Raw genomic sequence first — 8222 nt, forward strand, 5'->3', positions numbered from 1 at the left:
ATTGCTATTTTAGCTATAACATAAAGGTTATTCCTTCCCACAGTTCAACTACAGAATACTTGACTTGTGAATATGACCTATGGAATTTCACACTGGAAAAATTAAGAATAAGTTTTACATAGTTCAGTAATTTAAAACTTAACCTAGAGCTGATTCATTTTCTCTTACAATGATATTGTGCAAAAACTTTAAAAGTGTTGAGAAATGTTTAATTCAATACCACACAATCTCTGCCAACTCCCGACCTGAAATAAAACCAAATGGGAAAGGGAAAGAGATGCGTTATTAGATTTAATTGCAACCTTTTTCACAATTGTACAAAAATTCTGAAATGCCTGAGGAAGTTTCTGTGTGTCTGGGTAGGCCTATGAAGAGATGCCACAAGAGTAAACAGTATCTTTATAGACATAGGAGCTGAGAAAGGACTAAGCTGTCATGTAGAAAGACTCTTTTCACCCCACGATTTCCATGCTGGCCTCCTTTACTTCCTGTTATTCATAGGCAGTACTCTAACAGTGTGTTGTTCCTGGAGGGGTGGTGGTGGTCCTCTCCTGTGTTATTCATATTTGGTGGGCAGTTTTATGACTTATTCTGGGTTTATTCTACATAAGCATCATAAAAGCAGGAACCTCACAAATTCTATCCAGAATTCACAGTAAAAATTTTGATACTGTATTTTTACAGTTAGAAAGCACTCTAATATGAAAAATATGGGTATGTTGGAAGGAAACAATTGACTTAGCAATGTAAAAAATATAATTTTGATTAAATATGAAGCCACTGCATTGGCCAACTTATCATAAAATGATTTAATAGAGACCCCATGCTGAAGAATTTTGAAGTCTCTAGATATATGGCCAAATTGAATAATGCCCCATTAATTTCTTTTTTGTGCTGCAGTGTTTGCATGAGTCTTAATATAAAAACAACAAAAGTGACCAACAGGTTCACTACAGTGTTTGAGTTTATTATTAATATTTATAAATGGAGAGAAGAATAATTTATGTCATAGTAATTGCTTTCTATTTCCATCCTTTCTCTTTACAAACTATGCAAATATATTCTGTCTTGTTGTGCACTATATAATGAATCTTTGAAATCCATGGTAGACTAGAAAAGATGCCACTTTAATTCCTCTAAAATAGTGATACCAAATGAACACTTAAGACTCATTAATCTTAAAATGCCCAGTCAGAAAACAAATGATTTTCTTACCTGCCAATTGCTTTTTTATAAAATATTAACATACTTCCTACATAACTGTGACACAGGGAGGAATGCAGATGGGAGACATGTGGTAATTTCCTATTTGCTTGCTTTCTAGTTTGCTTACTAGACCAGAGGTGAAAGTATGAAACAACAGGACATCGTGGGTATATTTATAGAACTGGCTTGGCTCTTTCCCATAGATTAACACTAATCCATAGATTTAGGGTTAATCTCAGTTTTTCAAAATTTCTACTTCTAATTGTCCCCAATATTGCAAGTACTAGGGGCCATGGGGCAGACCGTAAACAAGACAGGAGTGAACACCCTGCAGGGCAACATAAGGCTTCTCCAGTAATTCCTTCCCCATACTGAACAGACTTAAGCCTTAATAGTGTCAATTTCTTTGCTATGACAAACAAATTACCTGATGTTCAGAGAGTTACATGATCACATCAGGGTGGCTAAAGAGAGGGTCTCCAAAGGTAGAATTTGCTAGAAATAGTTTCTTTTTCCTTCACAGGAACAGTCACACTTTAAAGAAGAAAATATGTCATAATAATATTTTTGTCTAATTTGGAAGTCATATAAATTACAACTTTTGAAATTACAAAAAGGGATCTGATTCATTTGCTAAATTTTATTTTCCTATACTTATTCTTAATCTACTGCTTTGCTGTTATATACTTTCAATGACAGTATAACATGTTAGGGTATGAATGGTATGTTACTATAGGAACAACATCAAACACCATGTTTTAAAGTTATAGGAAGCCTCATGTTTTCACAGTAGAGGTGTTGATTGTGTGAAGAAACAAACTCACCACTGTAAACTAAGGTGATTTATGTGCCTCAGACCCTTTCGCTGCTGAAAAACAACAAACAGCTCTCCTGAAACACCACAGAATCTGAAATAAACAACAAAACTATTTCCTAAAATAGAAATGTTTTCAATTAAATTATCAGAGAGGCAATCAGTCAGAACATTCTTAGAGTTCACATACATCACATAACCGATGTGAAGAGAGAGTTTAAAAACAGGAAGTTGGTTGAAGAGAGACAAACAATTCCCAGAGCATCTATTTAGGAGTACAGAGTTTAGGGATGGAGAGCTGTCCTTCCTGCACACTTTCTTGATTACAGTGAGTGTACGTGCAAACATGCATGCCTCTGTGTGTGTGTGAGAGAGAGAGAGACAGAGAGAGACAGAGACAAAGACAGAGAGAAAGACAGAGAGAGACAGAGAGAGACAGACCATGTTGTAGATTTTACTTCAGAATGCACAGATCATTAAGGAAAAATAACTGAACTTTTTCCAAGATATTTTCTTTTCTGAGAACTGAAAATTTATATTGAAGAACAATGAACGTCCCAATTGACTGAAGAGAATGTTTTGCAAATAACTGAACTATTCTTGGCTTCTTTAATGAGGCATTTGAAATTTTTTATGTTTTTTAGCATGATATCCCACTTTACCAGGTACTATATTTCAGTATGTTAAATATTAGTCAAGTCAGTATGCTCTGATTATAACATAATTCACTGGAGTTTGGAGAGATGACTCAGTGGTGAAGGAACTAGCTGTTCTTACAGAGGACCGAGATTTGGTTACCAGTACCCACATGGTGGCTAATAGTCATTTGAATCTCCAGTTCCAGGGAATCCAGCACCATCTTCTGACCTCCACAGGCATTACATGTACATGGTACACTTACATACATGGAGGCAAAACACTCATACATATACTGTTTTGTAAAAGATATGTTGACTGAATATATTTTATATTAAAAGAAAATTGAGATTAATTCATTTTAAAAGTAACAAAGTATACTCTAGGTAGTATTTCTTGATTACATGTTATATGCTCATTAAAATGTGAAATAAGGTTCTTTGAATAATGGTAGTACAAACTTCATAATTCATGGACAAATCCATTAAATTAAAACCAATTAGTTAAGCATTTTCACTATTCAGCTCCCCATGTGTGTTTACTTTCATAATTAATTTGATTCACTCAAGTGAACATGCAGTGTGACTTGCTGGGAATTAGAGGCACACATTTTTGTTTATAACAAAGTATAAGTCTTGGGAAATAGCATCATTATAAGGATATCCAAGATCATTTGCCAAGGAATATGTTGGGATGATATTGTTCTTTGGGAGCAATAGGGGGCCAAGAATGCACTTTCCTATGAACTTAGAGAAAAATAAGAAAGATATTACAATATTACAGAACAGGATTTACTATAGTCTTTTAAAATCAAGTACCTGACATTTCTAGGCCAGGTACTTTAAAGAACAACCTTGGAAATTCTCTAATTCTCTCTAGATCAGCCTTAGATTATCTATTGTCAGGGCCAAATTTATTCTCAAAGCTTCCTATGGGAATTTATCAGCCCTAGAAAATCTTATGCTACCAAAATAGTATTTACAGGGGCTGAATTTCTTTATGAAGAATAGCTTAAAAGACTGAATTTCAGCTTAAATATATTATAAAATATATTTTTCTTCCTGATTACAATATGTAACACTTTCATAGATAGGAATGTACAGGGCTATTACTGCAGAAAATTTTATGAGTTTCTTAAGAAAAGGAGCTTCAATATTCAGATATTAACACTCTTAAAAGATCATATGAAACACATTATTCAAAAGAGTTCATTTGAGAAGACAAGAAGTCATGAACTGGGCAGCCCCAGCAGGTGATTACTTAGGGCATCACTGAAAGGGGGTGAGGAGAGAAATTTCATAATGTGTTCATGTCAAAGTCAAGAGAATATATGCCTAGTTAAAGAGGAATGATAGCTTTACAAATTTCTGTTATAGGTTAATCTGCAATTTCTGACTGGTAATATCCTTAGCGGGTAGCAAGCAGTTTCCAATCAAAAAACCTTAAGTTTAATTCTAAAATATTACAGTACATGATAAATTAAGTTTTAATTTGCTCCCATGGAGTTCTAGAGGAGTCGAGCTAGCTACCTTAAACCTTTGGTCTCTCCCGCACAATTTTCTTTGAGGTGGTGACCTTTGAACCCAGATTGACAATGCATACTAACTCTACTCTTGAATTATATTTCAACCCCTCACCTATTTTGTAATAACATATTACTAAGTGTTTTTGATGTTTATATATTTGTTTTTATACATTAGAAACTAGTCTGGGGTCTCCAGATTCCTTCATATGTTAACATTTTCAATATTAGCATTACTGTTAGGAGATTATCAGATTCATATTACGTTACATAGGGTTTTGCACCTTTATATATTCTCCATTTTGCTAAATTTAGAATTCTTCCTAGGAGCTTTGGACTATACTGGAGTAACAAAACTATTAAATGAATAACTTTGGAGGAGTTTGGAAATGGTTCTCTTCCTTCCATGTTTTTATTTTCAAATTTTACTGCTATAAATGAGAATATAATAATAAATCTTACTTAAAATCAGTTAGAAACTGGCTTCATTAGTTCACTCATAATTTTAATGTATACACAGAGCAAGTTCTTTGTAATACTTGTGATGGGATATGGGCTAACACACACACACATGCGCACACTCATACACACATACATGTGCACGCACAATCTGGCATTTATCACTGATTAATGAAAATGTGGTAGATTTACACAGTGGAGTTCTACTCAGTAGTAAAGAAAGATGAAATAATGAAATTTGCAGGTAAATGGATGGATCTAGAAACTGTTATATTAAGTGAAGTAACACAGATTCAGAAAAACAAAAGACTTATTTTTTCCCTCATTTGTGCATCATAGCACCAAATCCTTATAAGGGAGTACATATTGAGATGTAACTGTAGGAACCAGGAAAATAGAAGGGAACCAGGGAAGTAAAGGCATAGACGGAACCTGAGAGAATAGTAGGAGACAGGTGAGGAAGAGCCGATCTTCTTAAAGGGAGGGACTTTATAGGATGACTAAATCCCACTGGATGAACTTGCACTGAGGGGCATCTGGGAACACTTAGTTTACATGATAAGCCTTAACACAAATGACAGAATGTATGAATTCCATTGGGAGTCCATGGGAGGGTACCAAAGGGGAAGGGGGTATAAAGATGATTTTATATTTGAAATACACAAAAATTCATTTAAAAATTTTTTTAAATCTAAGTCTTCTGTCATATCCACAGCAGAAGTAGGACTTTCCTTATCCATAATTCTTCAATTTTAGGAGGTAATGGTAATAAGGAGATTTGAGATGGGCCTCTGAGGTTGGAATTTCAAGCTAGACCACACTGGGAAAGGAGACAGGTGACGGAGACTGAAATAAATCACAAAGCAAGTGATTTAATAATTGTGCCTATGCAATGAAATTCCAGTTAAAAGCCTAGGCACACAAAACTCAAGGGAACTTATGTGTTGATAAATACATTTATCTCCAAAAATGAGGGTAAGAGGCTGATAGCCTTAAGCAGGGCATCTCTTGATTTGGCTGGTACGAATTTGTGTCCTTTCTAATAAAATGTAATCAATTGTCTCACTTTGCAGAACTCTGTCACCCAAACTAAAATTCTTACATATGAATAATCAATGTTTAAGATTAATAACAAATACATTTTAAGTGGATAAGATAAATAACAGAAAAAATACTTAGGGGAAAGTTTTAGTAACCCTGTAGAAATAAGCAGTAGATATGATCCCAAAGGAAATACAGAAAGAAAACGATAAGGATAAAATAATTACCAAAGTAATGAACTCTTCTGGAGTCTGAAATATGTGTAAATGGAATTTATGAAAAAACAGTAAATAGAAAACATTCAAGGAAATAATAGTAAAAGGCAGTCCAGTAAAATCTAATCCTAAAACTATAAAGAAAACTCACTAGGGCACATCATAATTATGAGTGGAAGACTCATTCTTGTTGCAATGTCAATTGCCAAAAACTACTTGTACACCTATTCACTATACTTCTAATAAAAGTTCAAACCAAATTAATAAAATTTGTTATGAAATTATATATATATATATATTACAGAGGATAACAAAGATTACTATATTTAAAAAAAAATTCAAGAAAACAGTGTTGAGGACAAACACTCTAATTCCTAATTTCACTGTAAAATACAAGGTAGAATGATACTGGCACCAGCATAGAAAACAGAACACATTTTAATAGCATAACAGGAAATCTTCAAACCTGAATGAATTTAGAATCAAGCAGTAAATTTCAAACCTGAAAGAATTTAGAATCAAGCAGAAAGAAATCATAATACCCTTGTGAGTGCCTATGATGGTATTTCCAACAAAATTTAGCAGAAGAGGGAGGATCAACCCTGAATATGGGCAAAACCATTTCATAGGCTGTATTCCTAGACAGAATGAAGAAGACAGAGTAGGTTGAGCACGAGCATTCGGTTCTCTGTGATTCCTAATTGCAGGTGCAGTGTAATCAGCTGCTTGTACTCCAACTACCATGACCTCCCCCCTATGATGGAGTGTATTCTTCCAAATTGTGATTCCCCAATAAACCCTTCTTTCCTTAAGCTGCTCTTGTCAGACATTTCATCACAGCATTGGGGAAAGTAACTGATACATGGAGTGCATTTTTACAAACAATGCACAGATAATTCCATGGAAAAATATATTTTATATAAGAAGAGTCAATAACTGAATAATTATACACAAATTATTTAATCTTCCTTATCATACCACATATAAAAATTAACTCAAAATTAATTTTAGAACTATATATCAACTGAAATAATATACATAAAATTATGAAACTTAAAGGAGAAAATATTTGTGGCCATGATTTAAACAAAATGACTGGGATCCAATCCTCAAAGCAAAATCTACAGGATAACAAACAGATTAACTGACTGTTCTTAAAATTAAGAATATTTGCTTTTTTGAAAGAAATTCACAAGAGAATTTATAACCAAGCCATAGGCTTGGAAAAACATTTTCAACTTAGACAGATAAAGGTCTTATAAATAATATATAAAATCTAGATATTAAGGATATATATCTATGTTCAAGCTCAATGATAAAACACAAGTGTCTGGCTCCCACCCAACGGAAGTAAAGATGCCAAATGGTGTCACTGGAAAAATATGTGAGTCTTTTCTCCAAAAATTAAACACATGCCTACTAAACAACTGAACAATCTCTTAGGCATTACCATCACATTAAAAGATTATGCATACAAGGCTGGGCGTGGTGGTGCACGTCTTTAATCCCAGCACTTGGGAGGCTGAGGCAGGCAGATCTCTGTGAGTTAAAGGCCAGCCTGGTCCACATAGTGAGTTCCAAGACAGCTGGGGCTACAGGGAGACTGTGTCTCCAAAAGACAAAAAAAAAAAAAAATTCCTACATACAATTGGTTAGACTATGTGGCGGTTTGAAAGAAAACGTTGCCCCATAGGCTCCAAGTATTTGGACATTTTGTCCCCAGTTGGTGGCACTGTTTGGGGAGGTCTTAGAAGGTGTGGCCATGCTGGAGGAAGCACATCACTGGGGCGGCTTAGAGAGTTCTTAAGCCTTGCTGCATCTGTCATTGTTCTCGTTTCCTGTACCTGCTTGAAGATGTGAGAGCTTAGTCTGCTCCAATTCTAGCCACCTCTGCTGCCATGCTTCCCCTCCATGATGGACTCTTGCCCCTTTGGAATGGTAAGTGCAAGTAAACTCTTCCTTCTATAAGTTGCATTGGTCAGTGTTTCTATCACAGCAACATAAAAGTAACTAACATGCACTAGCTTAGTTTGTGATCATCTAAGCTGTGAATAACGCCAATATCCTTCAACTGGTAAATGGATAAAATATGCTATGTTTCAAACAATGCAATAGCAGTTAAAATTAAAATGAATGAACAAATGTCTCACGTACAGCATGAATGAATTACAAATACATAATGTTAACTGAAAGAAACCAGTTCAAAAAAAGTGCATACTTTAGGCTGCTTTCATATGGCAGTGTGGAAGAGGCAAATGGAGAAGCATTCATCTAGTTTTGGGTAAATGGTATTTATGAGGTAAAAATTTAATTTAATTAAATAAATTAT

Source organism: Nannospalax galili, unplaced genomic scaffold (assembly GCF_000622305.1).
Source record: "Nannospalax galili isolate Female #2095 unplaced genomic scaffold, S.galili_v1.0 scaffold186, whole genome shotgun sequence".
Classification (NCBI taxonomy): Eukaryota; Metazoa; Chordata; class Mammalia; order Rodentia; family Spalacidae; genus Nannospalax; species Nannospalax galili.